Below are 12681 nucleotides of genomic sequence, written 5' to 3' on the forward strand. Positions count from 1 at the left end.
TATATATATATATATATATATATACATATATATTGTTGTTGGTCATGGCACTTGAACCCTGGGCACTGTCCCTCTGCTCTTCAGCTCCAGGCTAGTGCTTTACCACTTGAGCCACAGTGGCTACTTCCAGTTTTCTGGTAGTTAATTGGAGAAAAGTCTCCGGGACTTTCCTACCCGGGCTGGCTTTGAACCTCAATCCTCAGATCTCACCGCCAACCAGCTTAAGATCACATTTCTAACAGTGTACACTCAGTATATGTAATGTGTATGTTCATCTATCTTTATATGAATTCTAGAGTTAAAAATCTAGGCTGGAGATTAGACTACACACTCACAAAAATGTTTGTAGTTTAAAAGCTGATACTTCTGGAAAAATAAAACCTAAGAGTGTAAAGAAGTCTGAGAAGTTCAGTTTATATCCAGCCTGGGAAGAACAGTGTTTGAGACACTATCTATAATTAACCAGCCAAAGCTGCATTGGGAGAACGGTTCAAGTGATGGAATACCAATCATGAGCAAGATTGGTGAATAAGAGCTTGTGGCTTTTGCATACATACATACAAACGAACACATACACACAGAGGCACTTATATGTGCACACACAACTACACAAATGAAACAATTCTCAGAATATGTAGAAAAGTTAGAAAACAATAGAAAATATGTCCGGAGTAAGACTAGAATCAAGAGATAAATTTTAATATTAAAAAGACCTCAAGTGAACTTTCTTCAAAAAAGTTTGACACTATTACATAGGTAGGGACCAGAGATAGTAAGAAAGTCAAGTAATCATTATTAAAGGGATCAGATCCATGGAGGAATGAATCAGAGACCCCTGCAGGTGCATCTGGAAATGTTCATATTCTGTGTCAAATGTTAGAACATCTTTGAAAATAGTATATAAACAGTCTGAGCAGTCAATTGATAAGATCATCAGAGAAGTTCAGAATTGCTTGTGTGTTTCTAGATTAAATAAACCAACAAACTATGGCAGGGCAATATGATACAAGCCTGGAAATCTAGCACTCAGACTAAGACAGGAGATTAGAGAGTGGAATTACATAGTGAAACATTCCCTGGACCAGGGAGTATAATTAAGTAAAACAAACCAAATTACAAGAAAGGAATACACAGTTGGAAGTTTGGTCTAATTTTGTCTTGTTTTGAGAAGTCATTTCCTATTGAAATGCAACTCATATATAATCCTCAATTGTGTTTTAATTGCTCTCTTCATTACAGAACATTCCTAGACGCAAAATAGCTCATGATTCCCATCCAAATTTTGAAAAATAAGTAAGCGTCATTCGGTTGGATGCCAAAGAAATGATGAACGTTTACAAATGTTAAGCCTGGAGAAATAGCAAACTTAGTCTAATGTAGAACTTTGTGGACCTTGATAAACAAGAATTTAGATTCAAAATAAATAGTTTTTTTTTGTTTGTAATTCCATATTCTATAGGATACTACAAAATTCTTTTTAAGTAGAGGTTTTAATTGACAAATTCACAAAAGATTCTGTCATTCTATTTGCATAGAATATTCTTTCAAGAGAGTTACAATTAGAACTTAATTTATAGATAATTCCAACAGTTCATGTATAAAATAATAATGTGAATAATCTAGACAGAGTTGCCAACAAATGGATGACATCAATTTATGAATTTAGAAAAAGAGCATTTTTTGAGGGTTTGGTATAGCATGGTATGAAGAGAATAATTGTCTGACATCTTCTTTCTTCTACTTATATGTAACACAGGAAGCAATTTCCTTAGTTACGGCCTCTGTATACAACGAGAAAAAATGCTAGGTTTGGGTTGATTTTTATTTTTGTTTTTGTTTTATTCGTTTGTCCTAGAGCTTGTACTCTGGGACTGGACACTGTCTCTGAGCTCAAGGCTCTTGCCCTACCCCTGAAACCTCAGTGCCACTTGTGTCTGTATTTTTCTGAGAAGTTTATTGGAGATAAGTATCTAAGGAACCTTCCTGCCTGGATGGGCTTTGAACCATAATCATCTGATCTTAGTATCCTGAATATCTATGATAGTTAAAAAAGTATAAATATAAATAATATTTGCAAGTGTTCTGATCTCAAGAATACCACTGGGGGAAAACTGATGCAACAGAGTTTTTTGTGGTGTTCTTTGAAGAATGAGGAGGGCATCACAATACCAAAGATGTAGTATTTTTTCACAGTAGAGAAAAGCTATTCATGACGTAAATAATGAGAATTTTAAAGTGCAACTTACAAGTTGGAAACTGTTGGGCTAGGATGACTTTATGGCATAAAGCTTGAGATTGCTTAATTTTGGAGAATTATTTCGATGCTTCATAGTTTTATCCTCTACCAGAATGTGGCTATTTTTCTGTTGACTTCTAAATCTGTAATACCCCATTGGAAACTGCATCTATTGCAGAATTACATAACATTAAAACAAGTACTGTTTTGAATCTCTCAGGTATGGAATGTTCAGAATTTGAAAATGAGTAGTTACTAGTCATAGGAATTTTGAAGAACACATATATTCTGTCCTAACAACTTATTTAATTTTAAAAGTTATGGGTTTCCATAGAATTAAACTGTTTTCGGTTTTCTGTGTGTGAAAGTATTAAATTTATTTTTTTCAAGATAAGCAAGTATATTGGGAAAATATTGTCCATTTGGATAACATTCAAGTTGATGACCTTCTGATAAAGAAAGGGTAATTAAATCAAATTAGATGCCAAATAGTATTGATTTAAAAATTATTATATAAAGAATATTAACTATAGCAATAGAGTGAAATTTTATTTTATGCAGCTTATTTTTTAATTTAATTCTATTGTCAAAGTAATGTACAGTCGGGTTACAGTAATTGTAAGGTAGTGAAAACATAACTTTTCAATCTTGTTAAACCCTCCCTCATTTTTCTCAGTTTTCCTTCACCTCAGTACCCCTTACAAGTTGTAGTGTATATTTCCAACATATTGTCTTGTGAGTATTGCTATTGTATTGGTTTGCTCTTTGTCATTTGTGTCACCATTGTGATGTTCCTCTTCCCTTCCCTAATGAAGGTAAATGTATACACAACACAGGGTACCAAAATCAAATACAGCAAGTGATAAACCATAGGGGAAACATCTAAAGAAAATAGAAGTCACATAATACATTAAAAACAACAACTGCAAATAAAAATCTCTGAGTCCATATCTTGGAGTTCATTTTTATTATGTGGTCATATATATATATATATATATATATATATATGCATAACAAAGACACTGGAAAATAATAGTTGCATGGTCACTATATCGTGAAAACAACATGTTAACTGTTTTTGATGGTAAAGGTGGAAATAAGATTGGTGAATTCGCGGTTCTGCTAAAGGAATTTCAAAAATGTTTTAAAATTATGATAGGTAAATTTTAATTGTTCAAACTTTTTAACAACGTGGCCTATTATGAAAATTAAAAATTACCTGGGAAATTAGGCTTTCATGCAAAGAAATGCATGGAGACTTAATGGAGAGGGAGCAATGTGAGTGAAGATGGTTCATTTTCACACTAAACAAACAAACCTCAGAAACCTTTCTATAAATCCTGTAGGTTCCCTTGAGAATTGTTCTTACCCAGGAAATCTACTCTTACTGTGTGAAACAAGGTTGTAGTGGAATTTAAATTCAAAGTTCTTAAAAAAAAGACATCAAAATTTGTGAATTGACTTTAATTACCAAACAGTAATTCTCTGAAAAAGATAATTTGGGTCCACATATTTAGGGAGAAAGTGCCCTCAACAATGAAAGAAGGTATTGGGTTTACACTTTTCTGTTTGTAGTACTTTCCACAATGTCTTTGCACTTGAAGCACTGAACCACAGAAAAAAATCTGATTGGATACTTGAAACCAATGATTTCACATTTCTTAGTAGCTCACAAAATATAATATTCTTATTAACATGAGATAATGAAGACTTCACTTATTAAATAAGCCAAAAAGTTTTGGGTTCAGAAAAGAAATGAGCAAATGGAAAAGGTAAAAAAAAAAAAACAAAAAACAAAAAACAGTGTTGTGGGCTGGAAAGGTGGCTCAGTGGTATAGCACTTGCCTTGAGCTGAAGAGCTGAGGGACAGCGTCCAGGCCCAGAGTTCTGGCCCCGTGACTGTAACTCCCCCCCCCCCCAAATAAAAAGAAAGAAAAGAAAACAGTGTTTTTAGAACACTGGGTTTCATTCCTCAGCACCACATAAGCAAAAAGAAAAATGCCGGAAGTGGCACTGTGGCTCAATTGTACAGCGCTAGCCTTGAGCTGAAGAGCTGAGGAACAGCACCCAGGCCCAGAGTTCCAGCCCTGCAACCGTACCACTCCCCTCAAAAAAAAAGAAAGAAAAGAAAACAGTGTTCTTAGAAACACTAGCTAAGCAAATTGGCTCCAGCAGTGGAGGGAGGCCAAAACTTTTTGATAGAGATTGTCTTAATATTTTTGCTACCTAAAGTGATTTTACAGAGCCTATTTGGCTCACTACAATGCAGAATAGATTGAATGAAAACCTGAAAATAAATTCCACATCCAAATGAGGCAACTTAAAAGAGTTTTAAAGGAGAAACCATGAAGATGTAGCAGTGGAGGAGGCCTTATAGTCCTTCAACTTCACTAGACTTGAAGCCAAGAACCTGTGATTAATTGGAAATCAGACAAGAGCTAAGAGGAGGACATAGAAGTAGGACATAGAAGCATTGTCCTTTTTATCAGACACTGTCATCCAAGCTTTGGGTGATTTAATTCTATTCTTCTCCATACATCTTGTTGAGCAAAAGCAAGATGAAGAGAAAAAAATAATCTATTGAAATAATTTTGCAAAGAATAATTTCACTGTTCCTGATATGGTATCTAAAGAGAGTCTTAAGAGAGAAGATAAAAGTGGAGGATTCTTTGGTTTCCTCTAAGTATCTTGTTAGCAAAATATATCTTTGAGGTTAGAAGTGATTGAATCAAAAACTGGTGGAGTACTTTTTTTGTGGGCACTTTAGACACAAGAAGACTTTCAAGGTAAAAGAAAAAAGAAAAAAAGGATATAAAAATATTTGTGATCACAGTTTCTTGGACTTGTTTTTATGGGGACAAAGTTTTACATTGGAGCTTGTCCTGATTAACATCAAAGTTGGATTTTCATGGCAACCAAATGCAGAGGTGAAGTTTAATGGACTCACTTGAACAAGTAAACAGCATGATAAAAAAAATATGACAAATAATATTTGGTGAATTACTTTCATCATTTACTTTTCCAGAACAAAGAAGGAAATATATAACTCAAAATCAATTGACTTAAAAGTATGAAGAAAGAGTAGTGAAGGGAGATGAAAGAAAACATAGAAGATTGTTTTCTCTCCAATGGAGTAATGGGTTCTTGATCTTTTTTCTTCCATTCTATCTTCACAAGCTATCAAGTGTGGCTCAGGACTGGAGTATCCAGTTCAGACAGAGAACTCGCAGAAGAAAGATAATATTTGCAGCAAATATAACCTTAGACAAGCTATTTAAATCTGTTCAAATTTCTCCCCTACCCCAAACTGCCCTCTTTGAATAGTTTTGTTTGCTTTGCCCTTCATTAACTGCTTAAAATTTTGAGAGATCATATTCATACTCTCCAGAGATTGCTGTTTGGTTGTAATTTTTGTGTGTTTTTTAACTGAATTTCAAAAGGTTGTGCAAGTGTGTTACAATTAAATATGTCCATCTGATTGTCCAATGTTCTTGGATTAGATTCACTCCTTCTATCATTCTCAACCAACCTCTCCTCCAAAATTTATTTCAAATTTACCACTTCCTTTATCACATGTGAACATTGAGTATTCTAGCTGTACTTGCCCCTTGTTCATTTTTCATTCATTCTATGTCTTTACTATTATTCCTCTCTGGATTCAACTTCCTGATAGTCATTCTGTTTAAACTGTCTGTTAGTACTTGAAAGGTTTATGTACATTCCATGGAGTTTCAATCCTGCATATACTTGAACTGATGTCAGCTTATATTTCCATAATTCATTCATCTGCAATAATAATTTGCAAGACTGGAGACATGAACCACCTAGATATGATTTTATTCTCATCTATTTGGAAGATTAATCTATAGTCAACAAGAAAGTTTAAAAATGGTTGAGAATGTATTCCTAAGTACCAATTTTTATAAATGGCTTTGTACAATTGTGTGTGATTATTTTATTTTACATGGGATAATATTTTCTACTACCAATAAGTTTTGGAAAAAAGAAAATTAAAATTTACTAATATAGAAGAATATGATAAAAAATAGAAGTCAGATTTTATGTTTGTCCCACCTCTGACAAGTACCCATATTCAAGACTTACTATGTTAGACAGATAGGGAAAACATAAACAACATATAAGGCATCTATTTGTGACTTTTTAAAAGGTACCTTATTAAGTGATGAAATTTACTTTATTAGCTAACGTTTGGGTTTGACATATGGGAGGATAATATATTTAACAAATTTTGGAAGGCATCAAATGAACAACACAAATGGTGGGTGGTACTATTTCTACACTTTAATGAATGGTTGTACCTGATTGACATTAGTGTCGTGGGTCTTGAACTCTGGGCTTGGGCGCTGTTCCTGTTCTCTTCAGCTCAAGGTGAGTACTCTACTGCTTGAGCCACACGCCACTTCCGATATTCGAATGTTTTATTGGAGATAAGAGTCTCACAGACTTTATTGCCCGGGCTGGCTTTGAACCGTGATCCTCAGATCTCAGCCTCCTGAGTAACTAGAATAACATGCGTGAGCCACTAGCACTTGGCTTGCGAATGTGATTTTTCAAAGATTGTTTGAAAAAGAATTCACTTGCTGGAGATTAAATGTTATGAGAATGACAACATTTTTATACCACAGAACCAAGTTTTACTGACGTACCAGTGTTTTGAAGCACTAAGGATCTTCTCAATTAATGTTATTTTCTGAATTACATTTGACTTCTAAGTCAAGTTTTCCTCGCCTTGATAGACCAATTGTGGATCTATCCTTCCAGGAGCTATTTTTCTGGCCCACTTATGCTGGACTGGAATCTTTGATTAATCACTAGGGGAGGGGTATTAAAAATAATCTTGTGACACTTTGTGATCTTGTTCACGGAAATGGGCTGGTCATCTGTAAATTGAAAGTTGGAATTACAGTACTTTCTCTCAGATTTTGTGACCTCATCCTTCATTTTAAGTTGCCTTGCATTTCACTATTGTTTACTGCTAATTTCTGCTTCTCAAGGAATTGGGGCTTGAAATATTATAGGAAATGAGAAATTGACATGGCTCTTCAATAACTTTCTGTTGGCATGTTGCATGGGTCTAGGTAAGAAGTCTTGACCCTGTTATCTGATGATGTGGGTAACTGGGATCTGGGATCCTAGGACCCATGGGTCTTGCAGAAGAATTATATCTTTCAGACATAGTATCAGCATAATTTGGGTATGATCAATAGGAATGCTTCAAAAATGTGGAGAAAAACAGTTTGGAACCCGCGAGTTTAAACAATAAACAGAGCAACAGAGTAAAATCCCTTATAGATTAGAGGAAAACATTTTTTTTACCATGTGAATTCAGAAGAACAAGAACACTTAGAATGCATCCCAAGTTTATACTGAAGACATTACATTGATACTTTTTATATTCAAATATGTATTGTAAACCTAATTATTTATATTCCAATTCTCTTTATTGGAATAAATAATTATCAATTTATTTTTCAAAGTATCAATTAATTCTAATAAGTTTCACTGTGTGAAATATATAAATATAAAATATACATATAAATATAAAATATATAACTATACATAATAAAAAAGGGCACATGTTTTGCATTGTTCTGTTGTGGTGGTTAGGGTATCAAAGACAATGCTTAAAGAATTATTGCATTATCTCTAGTTCAGTGTTTGATAGAGATAGACCTAAAGCTTTACCATTTGTAGATTTACAGCGTGGAGGCAAGAGGAAACACTGTGATTAAAACATTACCAATGTAAGGCCTAATAAAGCAGAGAAACATATGGACTTCTGGAGATATGGAAATACTTGGTGATAGAAAGTCAGTAGTGTAAGTTCCTGCCTGGTTGGAAGGTAGACAGGCCAGAAATTAGGTAATCGTGCATATGAACAATTTTTTCACCTTCTTGGCTTTAGCTACTTTAGAAATGTTAAGTATAATAAACAATGATATTTTGATAAAATACCTTCTAGTCTGAACAGTTCTGTATGAACTGTGCATCTTTCTATGATCCCTTGTAACTAAAATTAGTTTTGTTCCAGTAAGATAAACTATGCTGTCAAGATAGGATATTCTGGTTGGTCTGTTCCTACATGGAAGAAGGATAAAGGGTCAGGTAGACATTTGTGCCAGTAAGACCTCATTTGGGAAAATGTCAGCTGCAGAAGTTTAGAAGTAGCTCTTAAGCAAGGCTTACTTTGAATCCATTAGCTCCACAAAGCTAACTCAGTTGCATAAATAAGTACTTGAAAAAGCCATTACCTTAGGATCTAGCTATAAGTGCTTCAAAGTATGATTAAATCTAAAATGAAAAAGACTTAAAATTGTCATTGACAAAAAATGAAATGTGAGCAATCAACTGAACAATATAATTTTTTCCCACTATACACATTATTTTAGGGAAATAAGATCAATAGTATTGTTAGGAACAATAAGGTTTCCTTGTTACAAATAGGCACCCAATGATATAAGCCTGTATAAAAAAGAATTGCATCATTAGCTACTTAAATTTAGAAGATACTACATGATTCAGCAGCACATATACCCAAATTACAACAATACACAGATTAACATGGCACTTGCACAAGGATAATATGAAAATTTGTGAAATATTCCATAGTTTTCATTCTTCAGATGCAAGAAATAAAAACAGTTATTAAAATGTTGAATACAAAATTACACGTGTAACAATGCATGCATGTGTTAGAATTAAATGTTAGTTTGATATCAGTGTATTAAATCTTCACCTTAGAAAGGCCTTTACATAGAATAACCTTTACAAAACATTTGAAATTAGTTAACATTGTCATTTTATTCTTAAGAAATATACTACATAAGGACCTAGAAAAAAAGGAATCTTAAATTTTCTATATGGAATGCAATCTGAAAGGACACGTTTATTAATGAATATATATATATATATATATATATATATATATATATATATATATAAAATGAAACAATGCTCAATTCAAAGTATACCTAGGAGAGAATGAAATAGATTATGGATATTATTCAAACACAGAATATAGAATATTTTAAAAAATACTTTTTCAGGCAATAAACAGAAATATCTTTAGTTTCTCTACTACTCATTTCAACAGATGAGTTCAAATTATTTCTGATTAAAAAAATCACAAACTCTGCAGAAATGATTATGGATGTATACAAACAACTCAAATACATTTTGACATCAAAGTCAGGCAATTCATTTGGAAAAATTGCACGGAATTTTTAGAGTAAGATATTGCTGTTACTTGGGTTGTGTATTTTGTATGGACACAAAGAATGGACTGGCATTTTGAAGTTTAAGAAACTTAACTCTTAGCTATGCTAAATAATGCTGCAATAAACATATTTGTTCTGGTAGCTTTAGTATAGTCTTGTTTGATGCCCGTCAGTAAATGAATGGATTAAGAAAATAGAATTCTATGGAATGGAATTCTATACCTCCATGAGAAAGAATTACATTGCCCTATTTGTTAGGAAATGGAAAGACTTGGAAAAAATTATATTAGGTGAAGTAAGCCAGGCCCAAAGAAACATTGGTCCCATGGTTTCCCATATTTGCAATAACTAGTATATGTCTGAGACAAGCCAAAATGGTCAGATAAGTTGATGTTTGGCGAGATGAACCCTAATATAAGGATTCAAATTTTTTTTTCTTGCGATTGTTTCTAACATATTTATAAGATGATTTCTTTGTTGTTTTGTGTGTCCCTCCCCCACAGTATAATCCCTGCTTTCATTGTATTTTATGTTGGTATGATTTGTGGAGGGGAAGGGGAAAAACAAATTGTTTCCATTGCAAAAATGAGATGTACAAGACATCATGTCGAAAAACGAACTTTACAACTTTGGTGGGGGGAGGGGCAGTGAGGGGGGAAGGGAGTGGAGGGGGAGATGGGAAGGGATGGGAAGGGGAAATAAAGGAGGAGGCAACATGTTTGATAAGAAATGTACTCATAAGCCGGGCGCTGGTGGCTCACGCCTGTAATCCTAGCTACTCAGGAGGCTGAGATCTGAGGATCGCGGTTCAAAGCCAGCCCGGGCAGGAGAGACCGTGAGACTCCTATCTCCAATAAACCACCAGAAAACCGGAAGTGGTGCTGTAGCTCAAGTGGTAGAGCGCTCGCCTTGAGCTGAAGAGCTGAGGGACAACACCCAGGCCCAGAGTTCAAGCCCCACGACCGACAAAAAAAAAAAAAAAAGAAATGTACTCATTACCTTGCCTATGTAATTTTAAAACCTTTGTATGGTATTTTCACAATTAAAAAAAACTCAACAAAAAACAAGAAAAAAAAGATACTTAACTGAACCATTATGATTTAAGAGAACAATTTGTACAGCCTTCCACAACTTCAAAGAGGTAGTGATACATACTTATCCTTTTGGTAATATCAAAGGCAGTTTCTTCCAAGTTGTTCTTCCGACCTGGTTTGATGTAATGGTTGAACAGAAGGAGATCCAGTGTATCTTTGCTATCTCTATTCCCAGCAGCACAATGCAAGGGAGACAAGAGGCCTTTACTTTGGGCATTGGTATCTGCATCATGATGAAGTAAGAAAAAACCACACTGGTATTATTCTAAGAATAAGCAATGTGCAGGGGTTTCCAGCCATTCACATTTATTGCATGAATATCTGCTGCTTGAGCCACCAACTCATGGACAATATCTAAGTGTCCACTGTAGGCTTCTCGATGAAGAGGGGTATATTCATCATCATTCCTAGTATTCACATGAGTGGCCTTTATGAAAGTAGTCTCCACACTCTAGTAAGCCTATTATTTTCAGCAGCCCAAAGAAGAAATTTGCTTGGATTCTACTCCATTTTTTTTCTTGCAATTGATACCATTCGTCACTTTTTCATTTTGTTCCTCATCTTCATCAGAATTGCTTAACTAGAGATTTAAAGTGCCAGTGGGAATAAGGTGTCTATGTATTTCCCCAATAGTTCACATTGGTTGAACTGGTGAGAAAAATACAATGAATTTTGTGTATCTGTTTTTTCATTATTATTTATTTACTCTTTTTCCATTTTTATTATTCTAAGTCATTCTAACTGGAAAGTAGGGAATTGATGGAGAGCAGAGGAAAGACGTTCCTCCATATTCAAAGGTACAGACTGAAAATGAGAATCAGTGATGTTTTCATGTGCAGCTTCTTCTAGGAATGAGAAAACAGAAGGTGGCTTAGTGGTAGAGTGCTTGCCATGCATGTATGAGCCCCTGGGTTCGATTTCTCAGCACCACATAGGCAGAAAAATCCAGAAGTGGGGCTGACGTTTAAGTGGTAGAGTGCTAGCCTTCAGCTGAAGAGCTGAAGGACAGTGCCCAGGCCCAGAGTTCAGGCCCCACGACTGACCAAAAAAAAAAAAAGAAAGAAAAAACAAATAATGCTTTCTATATAAAAAATATGGTAAATGGCAGAGTAGAAAGTGAAATGATGCAACCAAAAATATAAAAGCAAAATAAATTAGGATAATTGTGGAGCAGTCATATTATCTATGAGAACCATGAAAGAGAGATGAAGTGAGAGACAGAGAGATGTGAAGTGATCTAGCTAGCCACAAAATCCATGCCTCTGATCAATTTATAGAGCAAACAGAATTTTATTTTTTAAAAAGATGGAAATAGAATTTATGTATTTACTTGAAATTAGTAAATACATTTTTAGTAGCCTACATAAAGAGACATAGATTTGACCAAATTACAGACAAGAATCTAAATCCTTGATAATTCTAGTAACAGATCTGACTGAAATCAGTTGAATCACACTTTTCCTGTACCTTGAAGGAATAGGTACGAGCGAGGAAAGCAGCTAGAGAGGGCAGGCCGATTATATCTGTGACAAAGCTTTGTGGAAAATAGTGTCAAGGATTACTTACTGGTGATCCCCTTGCACGGGAAGCATGATTCTGAACTATTGCTTGCTGATTCTCAACTATTGCTTTGATCATTATATTCTCCAAGAAGAAAAAGTAAGATTTAATTGATAGCAAAGGACTACTAACACATTTTGACTTCTCATTAAGCACCTTCAATCATCAAAATCATTGAAGACGATAGACAGTTCTACTTTTTTAGATGAAAACAAAGTGTCTTAAAAAAACATGGAATTTAAATAGTCATGCAAAGGACTTCTATTTTACTACTGCATTATACATTTTGTTCTAATGTTGGGTAACAATAAGTAATGGATCTATTAGAAATCTCTTAAAGCTCATATGTTCAATCGTGAGTTCTCTTATACTATATCATGTCATTTTGTGAATGGACTCAAGAAGAAATTTAAATTAATAACTTGAATTTCTGATGGGACAATATCATCACTGTACATCTTGGTTCTATACTCAGTTTTAAATTATTATGTAAGTATGTGCATTAGATAAATATAGAGGAAAAAGTAGAAGCCACACTGGTGGCTCATGTTAT

At 34.3% G+C, this 12681-nt stretch overlaps 1 pseudogene; it reads left to right on the forward strand.

The window, feature by feature from the left end:
• Positions 1–8770: 8770 nt before the first annotated feature.
• LOC122116264 lies at positions 8771–8870 on the forward strand (annotated as a pseudogene).
• Positions 8871–12681: the final 3811 nt, after the last annotated feature.

Source organism: Dipodomys spectabilis, unplaced genomic scaffold (assembly GCF_019054845.1).
Source record: "Dipodomys spectabilis isolate Male_0828 unplaced genomic scaffold, ASM1905484v1 ptg000129l, whole genome shotgun sequence".
In the NCBI taxonomy this organism is placed as follows: domain Eukaryota; kingdom Metazoa; phylum Chordata; class Mammalia; order Rodentia; family Heteromyidae; genus Dipodomys; species Dipodomys spectabilis.